Source organism: Panulirus ornatus, chromosome 24, assembly GCF_036320965.1.
Source record: "Panulirus ornatus isolate Po-2019 chromosome 24, ASM3632096v1, whole genome shotgun sequence".
NCBI classification, from domain to species: Eukaryota; Metazoa; Arthropoda; class Malacostraca; order Decapoda; family Palinuridae; genus Panulirus; species Panulirus ornatus.
Window position 1 is genome coordinate 1,637,320 of NC_092247.1, and position 23,584 is coordinate 1,660,903.

The 23,584-nt window shown below is 41.4% G+C and overlaps 1 long non-coding RNA gene across 1 annotated transcript in view; it reads left to right on the plus strand.

Annotated features, from left to right (window-relative positions):
- LOC139757008 (uncharacterized) overlaps positions 1-17,107 on the plus strand; it is a 133,263-nt gene extending 116,156 nt beyond the window's left edge. The window contains exon 2 of the long non-coding RNA XR_011714483.1: positions 16,805-17,107. This is a non-coding gene — a long non-coding RNA (uncharacterized lncRNA). The remainder of the gene's footprint in view (positions 1-16,804) is intronic.
- Positions 17,108-23,584: the final 6,477 nt, after the last annotated feature.

The window sequence follows — 23,584 nt, forward strand, 5'->3', positions numbered from 1 at the left end:
TCACCTCCCTAACAACCATGGAGACATCACGCACCCCTGCCGCAAACCGACATTCACTGAGATCCAATCTCTTTTCTCTCTTCCAACTCGTGCACACGCCTTACATCCTCGATAAAAACTTTTCACTGCTTCTAGCAACTTGCCTCCCACACTATATACTCTTAATACCTTCCACAGAGCCTCTCTATCAATTCTATCAGATGCCTTCTCCAGATCCATAAATGCTACATACAAATCCATTTGCTTTTCTAAGTATTTCTGACGTACATTCTTCAAAGCAAACACCTGATCCACACATCCTCTACCACTTCTGAAACCACACTGCTCTTCCCCAATCTGATGTTCTGCACATGCCTACACCCTCTCAATCGATACCCTCCCATATAGTTACCCAGGAATACTCAACCAACTTATACCTCTGTAATTTGAACACTCACCTTTATCCCCTTTGCCTTTGTACATTGGCACTATGCATGCATTCCGCCAATCCTCAAGCACTTCACCATGGGCCATACATACATTCAATATCCTCACTAGCCAGTCAACAACACAGTCACCCCATATCTTAATTAATTCCACTGCAATAACATTCAAACCCACTGCCTTGCCGGCTTTCATCTTCAGCAAAGCTTTCACTACCTCTTCTCTGTTTACTAAATCATGCTCCCTGACCTTCTCACCTCTCACACCACCTCGACGAAAACACCCTATATCTGCCACTCTATCATCAAACACACTCAAGAAACCTTCGAAATACTCACTCCATCTCCTTCTCCCATCACTATTACTTGTTAATACCTCTCCATTAGCCTCGTTGGGGCTAATGGCTAATATATATATATATATATATATATATATATATATATATATATATATATATATATATATATATAACGTGAATCGAAGGTATTCGAGTACATAATATTCGAATAGGCATTTCCCTATTAGGGGCGATCATAGCCTAGCGGTAGCGCTCCCGCCTGTTGCGCAGGGGTCCCGGGTTTGATCCTGGCTGTTGGAGGTTTGTGCGTTCTATGAAGGTGCGCGTTCATACGCACTTTGTTTATATGTATATATATATATATATATATATATATATATATATATATATTTTTTTTTTTTTTTTTTTTTTTATACTTTGTCGCTGTCTCCCGCGTTTGCGAGGTAGCGCAAGGAAACAGACGAAAGAAATGGCCCAACCCCCCCCCCCCATACACATGTACATACACACGTCCACACACGCAAATATACATACCTACACAGCTTTCCTTGGTTTACCCCGGACGCTTCACATGCCTTGATTCAATCCACTGACAGCACGTCAACCCCTGTATACCACATCGCTCCAATTCACTCTATTCCTTGCCCTCCTTTCACCCTCCTGCATGTTCAGGCCCCGATCACACAAAATCCTTTTCACTCCATCTTTCCACCTCCAATTTGGTCTCCCTCTTCTCCTCGTTCCCTCCACCTCCGACACATATATCCTCTTGGTCAATCTTTCCTCACTCATTCTCTCCATGTGCCCAAACCATTTCAAAACACCCTCTTCTGCTCTCTCAACCACGCTCTTTTTATTTCCACACATCTCTCTTACCCTTACGTTACTTACTCGATCAAACCACCTCACACCACACATTGTCCTCAAACATCTCATTTCCAGCACATCCATCCTCCTGCGCACAACTCTATCCATAGCCCACGCCTCGCAACCATACAACATTGTTGGAACTACTATTCCTTCAAACATACCCATTTTTGCTTTCCGGGATAATGTTCTCGACTTCCACACATTTTTCAAGGCTCCCAAAATTTTCGCCCCCTCCCCCACCCTATGATCCACTTCCGCTTCCATGGTTCCATCCGCTGACAGATCCACTCCCAGATATCTAAAACACTTCACTTCCTCCAGTTTTTCTCCATTCAAACTCACCTCCCAATTGACTTGACCCTCAACCCTACTGTACCTAATAACCTTGCTCTTATTCACATGTACCAATAACGTAGACAAAATCCAAACTATGGTTATAGGTCACCTGTCATTTTGTCCCTTACATAATGGTGATCAACTGTATAAAGCTTAAGTGGCATCTGGTTAAATGGTATCTGGTTAAGTGGCATCTTGTTAAGTGATATCTGGTTATGAGGTATCTGGTTAAGTGGCATCTGGTTAAGTATTATTTGGTTAAGAAGTATCTCGTTAAATGGTATCTCGTTAAGTGGTATCTGGTTAAGTGGCATCTGGTTGAGTGGTATTGGTTACGAGGTATCTGGTTAAGTGGCATCTGGTTAAGTGATTTTAGATTATGACCGAATTCAATTTTGTGATCAAGACGCGACTCTTCATGACGTCACACTGTCTGAACACAACGGACCAACCACACAGAACGTCACATGAGCGACCATCATGATGTAGTGAGCAGTTCGTTATCTTTTTTTTCCTTCATGCAACGCAGGTGACCTCGATATACGTCGAACTTGTTTATATGTTTTTATGTACGATAACTGAAGTAAACTAACGTCCGGTATTGCGACAATGGGTGCTTTGAGGCACTAATCATCGGTAACTGCTTGGTGAAGTAACGGGAGGGAAAATATAATAAGTCACCTCAGTTATGATAACTTATAAATATTCTATTTCGTTGACTTTTTTCTTTCGTTTTCTCATTCAAATTCATTTATTTCGAGAAACGATAGCTCCCACGGTGACAGAATCTGCATTAAATTACTTATACTGTGACCTTTCCACGATAAAAGTTGCTCCCAGAATCAATATGAACCGCTGTGCGTTTTCTTTTTGAGCAGAAAATGGGGAATAGCTTTTATTAGTTCTTCTTGAGGTGTGAGAGTAGCGCTGTGACTGACGCGCGTTTCAGCATCGCTGCTCCTGGTCACCTATGCATTGAAGCTATTGATTGCGTACCAGACACACGTCATTAAAGTAGCGTCAAGGAAGCGTTCCACACCGCCAGCGTGATCCAGTTTGCACAATGCCACCAGTCTAGCACCATTAAGATGACTTCAGTCACAGTGTGTTCTGTCGTATGAATGACGTATGGACAGATACGTCGGTGATCATACATAGCGTAATCTAACGTATTATGATATCATATCTCCATATCTCCATAAATATACGGTATAGTTTTTCTAGACAATGCACAATGATAATGTATCTGACCCCAACCATTTGCCACTGAACTAAAAATGTGATGCGTAAGCCATTCATTTGTATTTTGCTGTACGTTTTTTGTATTATTCTGAAAAAAAAAAATTGAACAAATGTAGGTTTTATTCCAGGGGTAAAATATTCATAGCATTTGATTTCGTTGTTGTACTGTTGTACTGACATCTGTTGCTGTATTTGCATAGAACAATACTAGCCAACTACTGCCTCCGAAACGAACTATAAAATTAGGTGCTTTTGTTAGCATGTGAGGTCGTGGAGAAGTGTTAGTACCATTGCAGGGTGAACTATATGACTGCGTTCTAACTACAATTACTTTAGGTACAGTATATTCCCACAACTAGTGTGTGTGTGTGTGTGTGTGTGTGTGTGTTTCGTGATTTTCCAACTCTCATAACGTGAGAAAAGTTGTACGAGATAATTTGTCTCAGCTTCAGACCACATCAGTGTTCAAAGAGTCATGAGAAAGATGCTGAATGAGTATAAACTGAGGATGTTATGAAAAGCAAGTTGCTAAAAGATAAAGAGAAGGTCAGGTGACTAGGATATGCTGGAGAGAAGACATGTTCACAGAAATGGCTTCATGTAGCTTCTGTGGCGATTTTGGACAAGAGTGATATAAAAGTTTTAGCAGCAGAGTTTACTGATAGTTGTGAAAAAAAAGAGAGATAACAGATACTACAGAGGAGGAATGTAACATAGCAAGCATAATACAGATAAAGAATATGGTTCACTGTGACATACGATAACTGATATGGTTCACGGTGACATACGATAACTGATATGGTTGTGCCTCTCAAACGAATAAATGGAAGGCTGTACTGAATGGAGATGAGACGTGTTTAAAAGTCTATACAACTGTTTGAGAATGATCTACATCCTGTAATGGGATTTTATGTCAGTAATGGATGTATTTCAGAGGATATGACTGGGGGGAATTGATGAAAACTGAGAATCTATTGTACATGGATAGTGTCGCAGAGACGTGAAGGATACGATGAAGAAGCTTGGATGCTCATGAAGAGAGTTGAGCCGAGGAGGATATCATATCTAAATCCTATGAATATAAGAGGAGTGACTGCAATCTCCAGGAAGGATTCATTGCACGTCCAACCCGTTTCGAATGCATCTTGTCTGATGATGGCAATAGCATGTAGGTTTCGATGACGGAAAAATATATTGGAAAAGTCGTTTCTATCTGGAATCAAGTGGCAGGATGATGATAAGGGATACGATCCTACATGTGTCGTGCTCACGAATATGAAGGGAATCAAACGTCAATAGACTACTGGTTCCTTTCGAGTTGTTAGTGATAGTGGAAGATGTTAGACGCTGCTCACAGATTAGTGTGGTAAGAGGATAATGCCATACAAATCATAATGGAGAAACCAGCAAAGTTTTTCACGTACCCGAGTTGCAAATGATGTGTGTCGCGAACATGGAGAAATAGCCATCAATTTTGTGCTTAAGATTTTCTATGAAGTGCTTTCAACTATTTGACGTTCCTGTGGGAAAGAGTTTCACTTCATTCCGAGATAAAGCGTTTATCCACGAGTTTGTATCTATTACTACGAGAGAAATCAGACTTAAGTGACTGTTTAGCGCGAGAAAACTAGTATTGGATCATGTCTTAACCACCTCTGATCTAAGCTAAATGTATTCAAATCTTTTACTTGGCCGTTATTGGATTTGTCTTGAAGTCAGAGAATTATCGCAGCTCGACGATAGATTCTCTTTATTGTGTCTACGTCTTTTTTTCCAAGTGGGCGACCAGAACTAGAGAGTATTCAGAATGGAGACGAACCAGTGGAATGTAAATATCGTGGATGATGTCCGTAGACTTAAACTTGGAAGCCTGACTTAATTTCCACTGGGGAAACTATTCAGAAATCTCACCTGGAAACTCCACAAAGGATCACTATTGAGGAAATCCCCCAGACTTGTTCTCATTTATGGATTCTAAAGACACACCTTCATTTCATCTCTCTTCTGAGGATCCCTGGTGAGGAAAGACAATAGAAATGTCTCTCCCAGAAAGATGGTGTACCCTAGACATCCATTCACTCACTCACACACACGAGAAAGAAAATCGGTTTCGACTTCACTGCCTAATTTTGTAAGTGCACGAAGCTAAGCTCACACGACAGTATATATACGATGGTCTTTTGAGATGATGTCTGATGAGAAATACAAGATTTGGGCAAAAAATTCATTAGACCACAACCAACATTCTTTTAAACGAAATGTTGAATGTAAATGATACAAGACGTAGTGAGAAGAATATAGAGGCGAAGAGGCATTTTCTAGCAGTCAAGGATTTTTTGTACGAAAACTAGACTGCGAATTCTTGGATTCACGTTCAAAGAAGAATCATAAAGAATTAAGTTCTCAAAATACTTTTGAGAAAATTGCCAGCAGAGTTACTGAGAACACGAAAGCCCTGAAGGGTATATCAATAGTTCATCTCCTGTTCACCCATCGTGACTAGGTAAGAGAAGGCACTAGATACGATAGTGGACTTCAGAAAAGTGGCCATGCAAGGATGGAATATAAATTCGTTGTAAATGAAGAAATGTTGATAATATCACCGGGAAAACCAAACTCAAGATGGAAATACAAGGTTGAGAACTACACAAAACTGGATAATTCATTTCAGAGACTATAATGGGAAACGAATCTTCATAATTGATCACCATAATAAGATAAGACTCTAGTCAGCTTTCAAATGCAAGAATACGTGTGACCACTGGAATCGAAGAGAGAAATTGATAAAGATGTGAAAAGAGAGAGAGTCTTTGGTAGTAACAATGAGGTGAATGAGTGGAACAAAAGTTGAAGATACAGATGCTACAAATGTTATAAGGTGTTTACTCAGTATTTGAAGGTAAAGGAAAGTTAAGTATGAGGACCCAAATGTATATAAAGCCCTTCCTTGTTTCATGAAAAGGGGTAATGATTACACACACCCACACAACGTCAAAAACTTCCTTTCGAAAGTTATGTGTTCATAAGACGAGACTAGTGTATGGAGGGGAACAATGAAAGTGCTGGACTGGTGATAGTCAAAACTACTGAATATTGATAATTCACTCTGAAATTAGGCATTTAAGATAATCACAAACATATAGACTCGTGTTAATGGTATTAATGGTATCATCATCATCATTAGATAAGGGATACCCAGTACCAAAATGCCATTGAGGTCCGATAGCGTAGGACGGAAACTCTTCTGTTTTCCAAGCGTTATATTATAAGTGGAAACACACTGAGGATCTTAACTCCAGTGACTTGGTATTTCACGCCTTTAGCTCTAGAAAGGTTGCTGTGTTAGATAGTGAGATATTTAAAGCACTGAATTAGTAAGTGGTTTTGGAAACTGTAAGACAACTTTACCTCTTGTTAAGCATTGTCTAAAGGTAATCGAGTATAAAGCAAGAGACGCAGCTAACACTTTGCATAGCATTCCTGCTGATGATGATTCCACTCTGCCTTGCGAAGCCTAATACCATTAGTATTTCAAATGGTTGAATATAAAAACGAAGGTATTTTGTTGTATCATTTCCTGATAGGAGAGAATTTTGAACTCACAGCACTTGCATCACTGAAGAAAATCACCTCCTGAATATTGAGGTGGCTTTCTCTCTCTCTCGATATTCTTGCGTTCTCACTAAAAAGTATCGACGATATTGGAATCTTAGGGCAAGGCAACGAACATGACAAAATTTCGTAGCAAGGAATATACCGCGGATATAGTAGCATTTACACCTTTCTCTTTACAGACCAAGATATACCGATATGATCTAGAAAGTTGTCTCCAGGCAACAAGTGTGTGAAAAAGGTAGGGAGGGAGGTATTAGCCACTGAAGATTGTGAGTAACGAAGGAAAGTGAAGAGAATTTGGTGATGTGGATGGCTAGGTCCTAATGGGCTGCACAGTGGATACGCCAATACTCTGGATGTGTCTAATGTTTAGTCTTGCTGAGAAGACGAACTTAGTGAAGAAGGAAGTTTGGCAAGTCCTTCTACGGAGAGGTTTACGTGGGGTTGCTTTGTGAAGAGGGAGGGAGGAGTGACGGGAGTGGTGATGTGTATCATCTCATGCTAGAGAGGGATGAAGGGAGTCGAGCTGTGTTGGGGAGAGATGGGGAGGAAGAGAGAGGCTATTTAGCATCATACTTTGTGTGTACTTAATGGTACCTAACTAGTCACCTTGCAGGAAGACTTAAGTCCAGTGAATCAACAAGGACGTGTCCATTGTCCTGCATGGCCGGCACCGCCCAGTGTGTACAGGTCCACAGAAGAGGGAGTCCTGGTGAGGTACCTGCACAATTGTTCCAAGTCTTGGGCTGGAGGGAAGAATTTGGGATCATATTCGTCAGTAGAGTTCTGCTGGGTTTCAGGAAGCATTTCAGACACCGGTACACCGAGGTTTCCCAAGGATAACAAGAAGCCGAAATAGCAATATGGGCAATAGTACGGATCTCCATATCTTCTAGTCTCACTAGGATTGTTGTGTCCATATGAAGAGCAGGCGGTGGCCATAAGCCTTCTCGAAAGCAGTGTTTGGCCACGTCAACAACCACGACTGAAACTTGAAGCCATCATGAGGTGGGATAACCTCCGGACGATGAAAAACTCTCAACACATTTCCAGTAAGAGGAAAACAATCTTGGGCATCGATTTTGTTTTCCAGCCTAGGTTGAATTCTGTGTTGCTGCATAATGGATTTCTCAGTACATCTCATGTAAGCCATTCAGTTCACCTGAAGGAAAGTAGCGGAAACTTCGCTACTTCTCTGGACATTTAAACTGCGGGAAATTCAGATGCCTTCATCATGGTGTTCTAAAAGTCATTGGCTTGTTTTCTTCAAATTTCTTGACAACAAGGCGTCGTGTCTACTAATCACCCACGATTTTTATGCCTTTAGGACTCTTGATTGCGTCAGGGGAAGCGGGCCCGTCAGAGTACAGTTCTTCGAGCATCCAATCATCGAGGTGAACCAAGTCCTCGTGCGTCACATCCTCACCTTAAGGTGGAAAACTTGGCGAGAAGCCCACACAAAGTTGGACCCCAATATCTTTCCCTCAAGTTCTGACAGATGGGCCAAGCGAAACTCAAGAGATGGGAGGTGGTCTGATCATGGTACAGATACAATAATTGTTCCACGACACATTTCGAGATGGTGTTTGAAGAGTCGTGTGAAGGACACTGGGCTCTTAGGGAAGCCCGCTGCAAAGAGCTTTCTAGAAAAGCTAAAGCAGGATGATTGCGAAGAAAATCTCAAAGCTCGAAATTTTGACATACTTGAATCAGGCACCTCACTTCTTGGCCTCACATCAGGAAAGCCTTCCATGAAACATGGACACAGGAGAAGGGAGAATTGTTTCATCAAGACTTTTCTGCGAGAGAGATTACCAAATCTAGCGGGGTGTCAGTGGGGTTGGCTTGAAAATGAACCATCTTAATGCAACATAGAACGAAAAAAAAAAATTTCAATGCCTTTGCACTTTAGCTAATGACAGCCGGACTTTGTGATGAATTACATTTGTTTTATGAATTATTCAGCAAGTATTCACTCCCATGTCTCCTCATTTGATCATATAACATTATTTCGTTTTTCATAAGCCTCGCCATTCGCCGGCATTAGAAATCCAACAGACGTTGTATATCTTTGGAGCTCGTGAATGATAGAATTGCCCATGTAGCTTTCACAAGCAGGTCCGAGTGAATTAAAGATTGAACTTAACATTTCCCTTCGTTCACGTACCAACGTCACTAGCGAGATAAGCCAAATAGATTGCTGCTCAATAATAGGTGTTGCAGCTGCTACGTTCCCGTGCTTCTTAATATGCTACCTGAAGGTCTTCTTGACTTGAAGGATTATAGCGGACAAGAGACTTGGTCATTACGACGTGTGCGAAGAGAGATGTACATGGAAAAGTAAGGGATCTGTTGTCGAGAAGGTGATAAGATGTCTCAAGACCTCCTTAGGGGTTCAATCCTCTATTCAGTGGGAGATAACGATAAGCTTATCAGAATGTTACAAGGACAAAAAAAAGATGCACATGAATCCTAGCTAATCCAGCATACGAAAAACGCAGGTGTAGATACCAAGATATTCTTTTAATCTCCAATGTAACGTCCGTCAATAAAAGGATCAGAATACTACTACCAGCCGACTTAGTTTCTAAGAAATGATCTATGGCGTGATGGAAGGAATTCATGAAGCATTAAATCCCCTTTCGAGACTGTGATGCTTTAATATTCTTAGAACGAGTGGTCAGCTAGGTTCGGATATTCTACAATGTAGGTGTGCGTGTCAAAAAAGAATGTGGCATTTGGTGCATGTATCCATGAAATAGAATTTTTGCTGCCTGAAAGAACTGTCAAATTTGGGTTAGGGTGTTTTGTATAGTACGAAACTGGTCGAATAGCCTTAGAGTGTCTGTTTCAGATATTGCATGGAAGCTGCTTCGGGAGTAGTGAAACTGCTTCACCTAATATTTTCAGATGCTTTTGTACAGAAAATCGATCTAGCAATGCAGTGGGCGTAAGGCGTCTTGCAAGAGGCTGTTTATTGATCCCTTCTTCATAAGGAAGGACAGAAGCGAGGGAAGTTCATCTCTGAAGATAATTCTGCCCCCCAGAGTTCATTGATCCGGGAGAGATGCATCAACTCAAAAGTCTTCAAGACGTAATACACGAAGATATGATTACCAGTACTAGAAAAAGATGCACAAACAGGAAACTCAGGTAGGTCTGATGTCCACCCATAGATGTCCAGAAGACTAACTTTATGAAGCTATATCGATATCTATGACAAAAATAAGTTAGGTATCTGAAAAATTTATTACATTTGATGTAGTTAGGAATATATATTAGACACATGGTTGGGAATGAATATTTTATTACATGTACATGTTGAGAATATATATTTCGAAATATACACATATATTTGGGAATCTATATCAGATATATAGTTGAGAATCTAATTTTCCAATGAAACCTTGTTTACCCATAATGATGTCTAAAGCAATTACTCAACTATATAACTGATAGAACATTTCTACACCATATTTTCATCTATAGCAGATAAGCTTCAATCTATTACAAATAGATTTAGCTGAAAGTTTCTTTTGCTGGCAAGGGAATTTACTTCAACGCACCATTTAAAAAAAGATATATAGCAATTTTATTTCAAAACATTCGGGACCAGCCAAAAATTAATTTGAAAAAATATGCTTGATCTGTGCAGGTTTTCCCGTCTGTTTAATATTCCAGCACTGCAACACCATCAGTGCGATTATTGTATAAATCAGGGTAACAAGTTATCATACCCTCTCACTCTCCAACATTTGTACATTAACTATAGGTACTGGCAGGTAATGATTTAACCCACAAAGAACGATAGGGAAAAATCATCTACGATTAAGTAACTAAATTATGGACTTTTCTTGGTTTAGCGGTTAGGGTTCTCGACCGTGACGCATTCACGGGCCGCCCTGGGTCGAGCGCATAAGTTCGAATCCTGGTTGCGGCTCTCGGTCCACAGTCTTCCCAGCTGTTCATCAACCTCTATGGTTTGGTCGATGAGATGGGTACCTGACTCATGATGATATATGTATTCCTGGGGATAGAGGAGAAAGAATACTTCCCACGCATTCCTCACGTGTCGTAAAAGGCGACTAAAGGGGACGGGAACGGGGGGGACTAGAAACCCTTCCCTCATTGTATTTCAACTTTCCCCTTTTAGAAACAGGAGGAGGAGTCACGCGGGGAGTGGTGGTGCTCCTCGAAGGCTCAGATTGGGGTGCCTAAATGTGTGTGGAGGTAACCGAGAAAAGGAGAGATAGGTAGTATGTTCGAGGAAAAGAACCTGGATGTTTTGGCTCCAAGTGAAACGAAGCTCAAGGGTAGAGGGGAAGAGTGGTTTGGGAGTAAAGTCAGGGGTTGGTGAGGACAGGAGCAAGGGAAGGAGTAGCACTACTCCTGAAACAGGAATGGTGTGAGTATGTGATAGAGTGTAAGAAAGTAAACTAGATTGTATGGGTAAACTGAAAGGGGATGGAGAGAGATGGGCGATTATTGGTGCATATGCACCTGGGCATGAGAAGAAATGAGAGGCAAGTGTCTTGGGAGCAGCTGAGTGTGTGTATTAGTAGTTTTGATGCACGAGGCCGGGTTATAGTGATGGCTGATTTAAATGCAAAGGTGAGTTATGTAGCAGTTGAGGGAATAATTGGTGGACATGGGGTGTTCAATTTTGTAAATGGTGAAGAGCTTGTAGATTTCTGTGCTGAAAAAGGACTGGTGACTGGGAATACCCGATTTAAAAAGAGATATACATAAGTATACGTATGCAAGTAGGAGATATGACCAGAGAGCGTTATTGGATTACGTGTTAATTGACAGGCGTGCGAAAGAGACTTTTGGATGTTAATGTGCCGAGAGGTGCAACTGGAGGGATGTCCGATCATTATCTTGTGGAGGCGAAGGTGAAGATTTGCAGAGGTCTTCCGAAAAAGAGAGAATGAGGCAGAGAGAGTGGTAAGAGTGAGCGAGCTTGGGAAGGAGACTTGTGTGAGGAAGTACCAGGAGAGAGAGAGTGCAGAATGGAAAAAAGTGAGAGCAAAGGACGTAAGGGGAGTGGGGGAGAAATAGGATGTATTTAGGGAAGCAGTGATGACTTGCGCAAAAGATGCGTGTGGCATGAGAAGCGTGGGAGGTGGGCAGATTAGAAAGGGTAACGAGTGGTGGGATGAAAAAGTAAGATTATTAGTATAAAAGAGGCATTTGGACGGGTTTCGTAGGGAAATAGTGTAAATGACGGAGATGTATAACAGAAAGAGGCAGGGGGTCAAGAACAAGGTGCAAAAGGTGAAAAAGAGGGCAAATGAGAGTTGGGGTGAGAGAGTATCATTAAATTTCAGGGAGAATGAAAAAAGATGTTTTGGAAGGAGGTAAATAAAGTACGTAAGACAAGGGAACAAATGGGAACACCGGCGAAGGGGGCTAATGGGGAGATGGAGTGAGTAGTTTGAAGGTTTGTTGAATGAGTTTGATGATAAGAGTGGCAGATATAGGGTGTTTTGGTCGAGGTGGTGTGCGAAGTGAGAGGGTTTTGGAAGAATGATTTGTTAGAGAAGAGGTAGTAAAAGCTTTGCAGATGATGAAAGCCGGCAAGGCAGCGGGTTTGCATGGTATTGCACTGGAATTCATAAAAAAAGGGATGACTATTGTTGACTGGTTGGTAAGGATATATAATGAATGTGACTCAGGGTGAGGTGCCTGAGAATTGGCGGAATGCATGCATAGTGCCATTGTACAAAGGCAAAAGGGATAAAGGTGATTGCTCAAATTACTGAGGTACAAGTTTATAGAGTATTCCTGGGAAATTACATGGGAGGGTATTGATTGAGAGGATGAAGGCATGTACAGAGCATCAGATTGGGGAAGAGCAGTGTGGTTTCGGAAGTGGTGGAGGATGTGTGGATTAGGTATTTGCTTTGAAGGATGTATGCGAGAAATACTTAGAAAAGCAGATGGATTTGTATGTAGCATTTATGGATCTGGAGAAGGCATATGATAGAGTTGATAGAGATGCTATGTGGAAGGTATTAATATATGGTGCGGGAGGCAAGTTGTTAGAGCAGCGAAAAGTTTCTATCGAGGATGTAAGGCGTGTGTATGGGTAGGAAGAGAGGAATGTGATTGGTTTTAAGTGAATGTCGGTTTGCTGCAGGGGTGCGAGATGTCTCCATGGTTGATTAATTTGTTTATGGATGGGGTTGTTAAGGAGGTGAATGCAAGAGTTTTGGAGAAAGGGACAAGTATGCAGTCTGTTGTGGATGAGAGAGCTTGGGAAGTAAGTCAGTTGTTTGCTGATGGTACTGCGCTGGTGGCCGATTCGGATGAGAAACTGCAGAAGCTGGTGACTGAGTTTGGTAAAGTGTGTGAAAGAAGAAAGCAGAGCGTAAATGTGAACAAGAGCAAGGTTATTAGGTACAGCAGGGTTGAGGGACAAGTCAACTGGGAGGTAAGTTTGAATGGAGAAAGACGAAGTATTTCAGATATCTGGGAGTGGATTTGGCAGCGGATGGAACCATGGAAGCGGAAGCGAGTCATAGGGTGGGGGAGGGGGCGAAAGTTCTGGGAGCGTTGAAAAATGTGTTGAAGGCGAGAACTTTATCTCGGATAGCACAAATGGGTATATTTGAAGGCATAGTGGTTCCAACAATGTTATATGATTGCGAAGCGTGGGCTGTAGATAGAGTTGTGCGGAGGAGGGTGGATGTGTTGGAAATGAGATGTTTGAGGACAATATGTGGTAAGAGGTGGTTTGATCGAGTAAGTAATGAAAGGGTGAGAGATGCGAGGTAATAAAAAGTGGTTGAGAGAGCAGAAGAGGGTGTATTGAGATGGTTTGGTCACATGAGAATGAGCAAGGAAAGATTGACAAAGAGGATATATGTGTCAGAGGCGGAAGTGGAAGACCAAATTTCAGATGGAAAGAGGGAGTGAAAAAGATTTTGACCGATCAAAGCCTGAACTTGTAGGAGGGTGAAAGGCGTGCAAGGAATAGAGTGAATTGGAACGATGTGGTATACCGTGGTCGACGTGCTGTCAATGGATTGAACCGGGGCATGTGAAGAGTCTTGGGTAAACCATGGAAAGTTGTGTGGGGCCTGGATGTGGAAAGGGAGCTGTGGTTTCAGTGCATTATACATGACAGCTAGAGACAGAGTGTAAACGAATGTGGTCTTTGTTGTGTTTTCCCAGCGCTACCTGGCGCTCATGCGTGGGGGAGGGGGTTGTCATTCCATGTGTGGCGGGATGTCGACGGGAATAGTTAAAGTCAGCAAGTATGACATTCATGTGTATACATGCATTTGTATATATATATATACACACTTTGAAACGAATAGGTATGTATATGTGCGTGTGTGGACATGTATATACATTGTGTTCGTGGGTTGGGCCATTGTTTCATCTGTATTCTTGCGCTACCTCGCTAACGCTGGTGACAGCGACAAAGTATAATAATACATGTATATGTATAGCGTTAATGGGATGGCCTTGACTGGGGCCTCAACTGCTCGTGCTGTCTCAGTTAACATATAACATATCTGTCGCTCAGTTCAGGTTATAAAAGGACATCACTCCATCCTGTATTATCCATTGTACACTCTGTCTGGTTCTTGAAACGTTCCCACCAACGGAGGTGAACGTTCGAGGATGAAGAACCAAGTAGAGACAGTGATACATGGATACACACACACACACACACACGAGAGCAAAATTAACCAGAAAATGCACACACACACTTTTCTGTTTAATCATATAATCCCAGGATTCCTATTATGGCGCTCCTCCATCTCGAAGGACAGGCTACAAAAAGTAGCAGAAGAATTACTTAATCCACTGAAGTGGGAGATGCCTGGACGTGATTATACGCCTCCCCGGCCATTGTGATAATGCAACCTCGACCAAGACGTCTCTCTGGTCGTGTCGACTCGCACAAGTGGAATCTGGTAACGTTGCCAGCGCTCGGGGCCTGAACATTCAGGAGGGTGCGAGGCGTGAACTGGACTTGAGGTATACACGGAGCGACGTTTGTTCTTGGCTGTACTTCACTGTGGAAAAGCGATATATATATCGCTTAATGAATTTATATGATGAAACCCATATCCAGAAATCATTTTTTGAACAGTCAAATCTGATGACATTTCTGGCAGGGACGAGATCAATTTGATTCTAACAAGTCTCATCTTGATAGAAATGTTCTTGAATTTCTTCTTTTCACTGTTGCATTTTCATGCCATTCCAACTCTTCCTCATTCCAGTATAATGGTTTCTTTCACTTATTTCCCAGGATCCTACTGACGTCAAGGCAGATATGAAAACGTACACTCTGGCCTCAGTGAATTCATCATGTCAAAAACCTTTCGTTATATTTCCCACGATATGACAAAGGCCAAGCAATACTGATCACAATTTAAAATACGTAAACGAATGAAAGACTAAACTTCAAATGTGGATTTATGTGTCAGTATATATATATATATATATATATATATATATATATATATATATATATATATATATATATATATATATATATATATATATATTAACGTTCTTTAAATATACAAACACGACATTATATATATCTTAAGAGTTACTAGGTTTTTCTATACATTCATGTATTTTGACGACCACTCTTTTCCTTTTTACATATGGATGAATCGACAATCTGTAAGAGGTTATTGTAAATTTGTCAAAACTTGTTGATAATTCAGTTCATTCTATTCAAAATACTATAACGCACTTTTCAAACGAAGTTTAGAGATGTTACGAGTGAAACATGTTCATAATTCAGTTCGTTCTAATCAAAATACTATAACGCACTTTTCAAACGAAGTTTAGAGATGTTACGAGTGAAACATGTTCATAATTCAGTTCGTTCTAATCAAAATACTATAACGCACTTTTCAAACGAAGGTTAGAGATGGTACGAGTGAATGAACGGGTAAATATGCCATTGTTCAACAGGTGCAGAAATTTTACTAGGTCTTGGCATTTATGATCCCATAGCACTGAGTATGGTTGGAGAGTTGGGTATCATCAGAAGTGACAAATGAGGAGTAAATAAAAAAGCTTGAACCGAAATCAAGATCCTTATACTTGTCCTCCTTACCCAAGGGTCAACTTCATATTCAAAGAAATAATGCTGGACGGCTGATGTAACAGTTAGTATGACAGTTTCGCCCTTGTACATAGGAAGGCTATTGGAATAAGTCATTTAATGTAACGACTTCAAAGGTGTTGACTCTCAGAGTCTCTTTCAGTCGTATAGGTTTGCAATGACTACATTTAAAGTAGACAGAGCATGTGTGGAGGCCCTTTTGATGGAATATATACGTCTGCTGGAATTGGTACAGCGGAAGCAGACTAAATTGGTCCCCGTGTTCAGAGAGATGGAGGACACTGACATGCCTTCGTTACTATGAAGTGCACCAGGGTATGTATGGTGTATCGTCAGTTATGTTCGTATCGTGTCGTAAGCTTTTCAGTTGAATATTGACAAGAACTTCAGAGCCCGAGGCAGAATTATTGTGACATGTATACCCGTGGAAACTCATCATTACTAGTCTAATTCTTACGTGGGAAAAATAATTGGCCTCGAGTCGTCTCAATTCCTCTCACTTTATGTGACGTTCACTTTGATAAAAGTTAATTAACATCTTCTCCTATGATGAACCTTGTCCACACCACAAACATGGCGAGTTTGGATATAAATAATAATGTGGATACAAATGGTGGATACGGAGCCAGGAAAAATATATCCGTTGTTGTCCTTTATGCATCGTTGTATCTACATATGAAAGAAACTTTTGATGAGGTGGTCCAGGCCATCAGCCTCTGAGACTATGAATAGTTCATTGTGTCATACCACTTCGTTCAGTTGATGATATGATGAGAGAAAACATAGCATGATCATTCTCACGTAATCCACTTATCTCGATTCATTTTCAAGTCGCCATCATCAATACAAATATTTGATAATGTTACACCTAGATTTCTATACTGTGCATCAGAATAATCACTTTTCTTTTTCAGGTTTGCCAAGATGACAAGGAGATGAATGCTCTGATCAAGGCCATCATATATAAATATTAGTCTAAGCCAGGTACCAGATATATTGACCAGCGATGACAGTAGGATAACCAGCAGAGTGCATTCGAGAACAACAAACCCGCCAGGATTTGATTCTAAGTGGGCCCGACCCCCGGCTGGCCCATGCACGAGTCATGGTTGTAACCACTGCACCACGGAGGCCCCCACAGGCAGACTAAGAAAAAATTCATGTCGATATGTATTTCTGCTCCCATTGTACATACGTTAATACACATTCCCTCACTATATTGTTACATTTGGCCTGGCTCATCCTTTATCTCATAACTCATTCTTCTCGGTTATACACCTCTCTAAGATATGCTTATTATACTCACTAACTGGAGTCAAAAGCATTCTCATAACATAACATACTGCTATTGCGCACCACGCCCTTCCCGCAGCCAGGGTTCTGGCGAGCTGTGATTCAATTGTTCGAGAATGATCATGTTAACATTCCATATTCTGATGTTCAGACATCAATGAAGTTGCATGCGAGTCGACTCTCATCTTCCTTGGGGACAACAGTATGAGCGGCTTGTCATATCTTAATTGACCCAGAGTGCTTGTGTATTGGAACCTGCAGGTGCAGTAGCGGCTTAGGAGCGAGAGGTTTTAGCTCGACGGTGGTCCAGTGAACATCAAATGCTCTGCCATTATATATATATATACATTTCCACGTTCAGTGCATGGAACGCAAGGAAGGCAGGGTTCCCAGCCAGCCCGCTGCCGCAAGCGGTACTCCCGCCTGTGTCTCGAGAGATGTGACATACGCCCAGTGAGCTAACACCACAGGGGCTGTCATACTTCACTTCGATGGCACACTGTTACCGTCTCTTTCTCAAGTCTCATACGCACGTAGGTTGATGGAACTCTCAGACACACTTGCATTCTCTCTCAGTTTCATATTTAACACATTTAAGACGTAACTCACATGGTACCTTAATATACATCACATTTTGTTCTATCTCTTATGCTTAATTAGTAAGACGACTCCTGAGGCATCCCCTACAGTGTAGTAGGTGGCAAATACTCATCTAATTACCTTTTGGAATGACCACTTTGTACTCTACGGGGAGGTGGCTTTAAAGTCGTAGGACCCCGCTGGTGTGTGTGTGTGTGTGTTCCTGCACCTTCTCTAATCTTGACCCAGTCCGGGAAGGTCCATGAACACAAGTGAGAATGACTGGATCAGTAGACGCTATGCCTGAAGTGAAGCTCTTCCTCAGTCCATGTCGCTACTGGATCATGTAGCTTCACCGTAACTGTCTTCTGTGAAACAGGATCAGACTTGCCCTCCTTTCTCTTCGTCTCCGTTACTCATTCTCCTGTTAGAAAAAAATCTATTAATGAAATGTAATTACTTTAGAGATCTGATAATTGTTTTTCACGGCATACATGATCATAATGCTGAATAAAGTTGACTCAAATGGAGTTTGTTAATATGTTGAATAGCATTCATGATGGCTAAGAGTGTTGAAACGTACGGCAAACATGAACATACACCCTATTCTGGCGAAATTCTTCTTCAATGGACCTCTTCTTCCTTTGTGGAGTTGTATAGATCCTGTTGTCTATGTACAGCTGATAAGCGTGAATATAAGACGCATAACTTGATAACTATGGTAACTGCTCTGAATGGTAAATATTCTAGAAGAATATATAGATAACGAACTATAACTGAAAATTGTATGCTCTACACTGTATATTTTGTTCTACGCGCATCGCGAAGTATAAGGAAAGCAGGGTTATTAATGAAAAAGCCTATAGCATCTCAAAATTCTTCGTCTATTGCGTAACAATTATCACACAAATGTAAGGAATGTTTTGAAGGTTACACATATACACATTGATATAAATGGTATCAATACATCATTCTTTCCACTTAACATATAGTAATCACACACAAACATATCAGACTGGTGTGTGTGTACACAGAAATAAAGACAGTAACTATATGCAAGGTTGCGAGACGGGGCAACAAGTGTTTAATTTTCTCCCGTAAAACACAGTAACGGAAAATGATGACATGCATCAGGAGAACAAAGGGCGTGCCCTCTACTGCGTCAAGACGTCAGAGGCATCAGAAATAAACAGGCAACACAAGAGTAACGCCATAACAGTAAAACTGTAGTTTAAATTACCTGATGGCTCAGGGCAGAGAAGGGGAAGTGCGAGGCTGTACATATATGACTCAGAATATCCTATACCGCCAAGATATCCTCGTTCGCTCACATCCAGGTTCCAGGTGTTTATATATATATTGCACCGAAGATAGAACACAAGATACAAAAGGACGAAACTCTCTAATCCCTCGTTTGTCTAACGGTAGCAGCTGATCAAGAGAGACAAGAGCCTTCTACAGCCCAAGAGGACTCCTTAATAGTGGCAGATTATTAGATATTACGATAACAGTGTGTCCAGTACCTGCATGAGGTGGAAGTTTGCTCTCCTGATCATGATACAACCATTGGCAGCCAGAGATCAAACCTTCATACGTTTGGATCCTGTTGCTGATACAAGTCCTCAGTCCAACCACCTGTTCATCCTCCTATAGATACCCTGGCTTAGGCTAGGGTATATATGATGATGTGGACTTCGTTAGCGCATTCGGTTGCACTTGCAGTCTTTTAAAAAATAGGTGACACAGCCTTCATGGGAGATGAAGAGAGATTTGATGGGTTTTAATGGGAACATCGAGAAAAAAACTGGGCTTCAGTGGTATTAAACCTAAAAGCCCTAAGATGAAAACCTGTTAAGATCAGAGTTTATGGAAGCAGATAGTGCGAGATGAGATGCAAAAAAAAAGAGCAGGAAAGGATGGAGCAGATTTCAAAGAAGCGGTGTCGAGTCGTCAGCGTTTTCAGTACATTTTCTGTTGAAGAAAGGAGATCGTTCATGCAGTGGACGCCAAGGATAGAAGACAGAACGGAACCCTACGAGACAACGTTGTTGATAGGGATGAGGGAGAGACTAGATTCATCAACAATTGAGGAGAGGAAACCGGCATGCTAGGATGGTGGATACGAGAGCCCAAGGAAGGAGAAACAGATAGTCAGAGGAAGATAAGCCGGAAGAAAATCAGATCCCAATACCTAATCCTCTCAAAACTTTTGATGTAACAAGGATCACAAGATCAGAGATCTTTCAAAGAATGAATTGACATTAATAACATAAGGGGATCAGTGGCGGTTTTCATTTTTCTAAAGCCTTACTAATGATCAGACAGAAGATCTTTCAATATGATCTAGAAGAAAAAAGCGAAAAGTGAAGGAAACATACGGTCGCCATGGAAACTGTAGAGTAAGTGGAACGGGACAATTGTTGGGCGATTAGAATGGTTACCATTTTTTTTTTTGTTTGGGGTGAAGGGGGAAGGGAACTGCAGCAACATGTCATATTTCCAGGATGAAAGTAAAAAAAGTTTTGGATTTTTTAAGCCAACGTAGAACAAACGAGCAGATATGGATGCCAGTCCAGAGGCAAACTCGCTCGGAACACACGAGATGCCATGTCGCTTGTGTGCAGAGAGAGAGAAGAACGAAATGTTATACCGAGAAGCGGAAAATTAATAAGAGGCGAATCAAAGGTGAGAAAATCATGTCATTAAATGAGGAGTTTAAGAGGAAAAACAATACTCAAAGAACTGCATTTGCTTTAGGGGGGAGGAAGAGATTTTGTATTGTGTGAACGGAAAGCAAAGCAAAGACAGTAAAGACACTCAAGAAGTACTTCACTTTACGGACAACATATGTGCAATGATGATGAGTGGAGATGAAAGGTGAACGCAGGGCGAAGGCAGGATTGTTTTCCCAAGTCCGGTATTCCATGTCCCTTGCCCCAGCTATCTAGAAAGACGAATGGTTGACCTGGGATTGGGAGAAGGTAAAGGAAAGAAGGGATATATGTCGCTTACTTCTGCTTTACACTGAAGACACGGAAGTGGGACGCAAGGAGATCCAGCAATCCCCGAGGACAATTGAAAAAGAAAACTAGGGAGTCAGTCCAGTTAGCGATAATGAAGCGCTAACATTAGATGTGGTCAGCCTGAGGAGGTGTGGGTTAGCAAAGACTGGGATCAGAGGGACAAACGACGATAAGACTGTGAGGATGTAGCGTGGAGGACTGAAGGCGAGGTAAAGATCCAGTCTGTCGAGGCAGTGGTGGCAGAGGATTTGCCCCTAGATCATTAGCGATGAAAACCCATAGACCTTCTATCTGTCCCTACACTACCCCATTATCATCTGTGTGGGAGGATTTCGACCATTCGCTATGGTATAGGTCGAGTCATCCTCACTCTTGAGGACGTTGCTTTATGGATAATTGGATTTCTTAGCCTAGTGGTCTAGGATAGTTAGGCGAGAAGCAAAACTTTTTCTCTTACGTTGGAAGCTCCAGTCACGAAGGAAAAATGGTCACATCAAGGCCGAACCTTCAATAAATGTAAAGAGGATATTGGAAGGGAAAGAGAGAATAGTTAAAAGATATTTATGAATTTGGAAGGACGTGAAACACCTGGCTTTTAAAAAGGTGTCAGTTGGTAGCTGGGATACAAGAAGCTCTGGCCGGATGACGCAGTTCAAGAAGACCCTCACCTTCCACAGGCCACACACTTGTATTGCACATATATACACTGCTTCCACAGATGCCCAGATACTCCTCATCCACTCCGTGAGCTTCAGTCAATTTCGCCTCTGCCATTCTTCACTTTAATCTCTCCTGGCTATCTCCTCACACACAAACCTCTTCTCCAAGCTCGCTCGCTCACTCTGATCACCTTCTGCTAGCCCATATCATTTCCTCTTTTACTAAAGCCTCTACAAGCTTTCACTCTCATCTTCACTCGGAGTAACGAAGTTAACATGAAGAAAATGAGAAGTTCCCATAGGATGTGGACTTCCCCGACTGTGTTCTGTTTTCTTCCTATGATCTCTAATTAGATTCTCTCATCAAAGTTCGAATTCCTCTCCTGTACAGCTTTGAATTATCTGTTTTGACAACGCAGTACATTTTGTTCATGGTTCCCCTTCTCAAAAAGTATTTTTTCCTTCATCTTAACCAATCAATCTAGGCACATCATAGGATCCCATCCTCCCTCCTTCCTCCCTCTGCCTGCATGAGCCATCTGAGACTCTGGCAGGAACACAACACTCCGTCTAATTACCCGGTCTAGGATCGTGGCTCAAGACGTTGCAGAATTTCATTACATGTGTCTGAGGCGGATGGACGCTTGGGGCCCGCCCGTTGGAGATGGCTTCCCCAGACTGATCCTATAATGACATTCATACCTCAGTGTATCTGAAGGTCATCAGAAAAGGATAAGGATATCTTCGAAGGAATACATTTAAGGATAAGCTACTTTAGGCTAAAGGAAAATGTCATAGAAGTGATATGAAACCGAAACACTTGTAACAGACTAAGACTTTCAGATACTCTGTACAACCTCCACGATCACAATACACCTCAGAAACAAAAAAAAAGAATGAAAAAAAGATAGAATGAAGATAGTTAACATGTGAGAGCGAGAATAAAGAATTTGAAAGAAAGTCTCACGTAACCCACAACCGTTCGAGAAACATGCACAAGGAGAGAGAAAATAAAGTAAAGGACATAGATCATTGATCATGTGCTTCCATGGTGCAGCATTTAACGCTGCTGGCTGCGAGTCACGCATGGAAACGCTCGGGTTCGAATCAGTGGGGTGCAGTCGACCCGAAGCCAACTTAGCTGTTTTGATATTTTCAAGGGGCTAGTGTTTATACATTACATATATATATACATATATATATATATATATATATATATATATATATATATATATCCTCAGTCTTCTTGGGCAACGAGCTCTGCTACCTGCTCCAGTGTGCTTCATATATCTGAGCAATTATTTCTTTCGTAGAACCATAGGAGTGAAGCATTTTGTTCCTCCTGTGTTTCTGAAATTATTTGTATGGACTGTGTGTGTAGAGGGAGTTCTACCCTTTTCCTCGATCTCCAGATTTTCTAAACTTTTCTATGTTGTCCAAATTCGCAAATTTCATCTCTTTCATTCAGCCACTACTCAAACTATGAGTACTTCTTTCCATCTTCCCCAACCAATTTCTCGCTTAATTTCATGTCATATTGTGGGTCGACTGCCGCAATCTGTGTGTGCGCGCGCGCGCGCGTACGTCTGTGGTAAGAAATAAGATTGGAAGAAATCTCTTTGACCAAGGATGTCACCGATAGCAAAACCGAAGGTGACTTAAGAGAGATTTCAGCTTATGTCTGTAAGTCCTTGGGAAATGGAAAGGACCATTAAGTGACAGCGTCGACATTAGGAATTAAAGTTGATAAAATACGAAACAAAGATAACTCACGTAAATATGATAACATGAAGATGGGTAACTTAGATATTAGAATATCAGATAGCTGTCAAATCTGGTGTTATTATGGCAAGTAATTCTAGAATGAGGTAACAGGATGCAGAGCTTCTGTGAGGAAGAGATGGGGATATCAGAATCTGCTTGCCTTAGTGTAGCAGTGGGTAATATACAGAATCATTATGACAATCATAGGAATAATGGCTCAAAATACAGTGTTCACACGCTACACATTCACAATGTTGTCGAGGGCAAGTTATGCCAATTCAGTGCTCAGGTTCACGAGCTGTGTACAAGAAAACACACATTATACACGACATCCATTCCAGTAACTGGAGTCTGAGCAGTTGGCAATTAACCATGT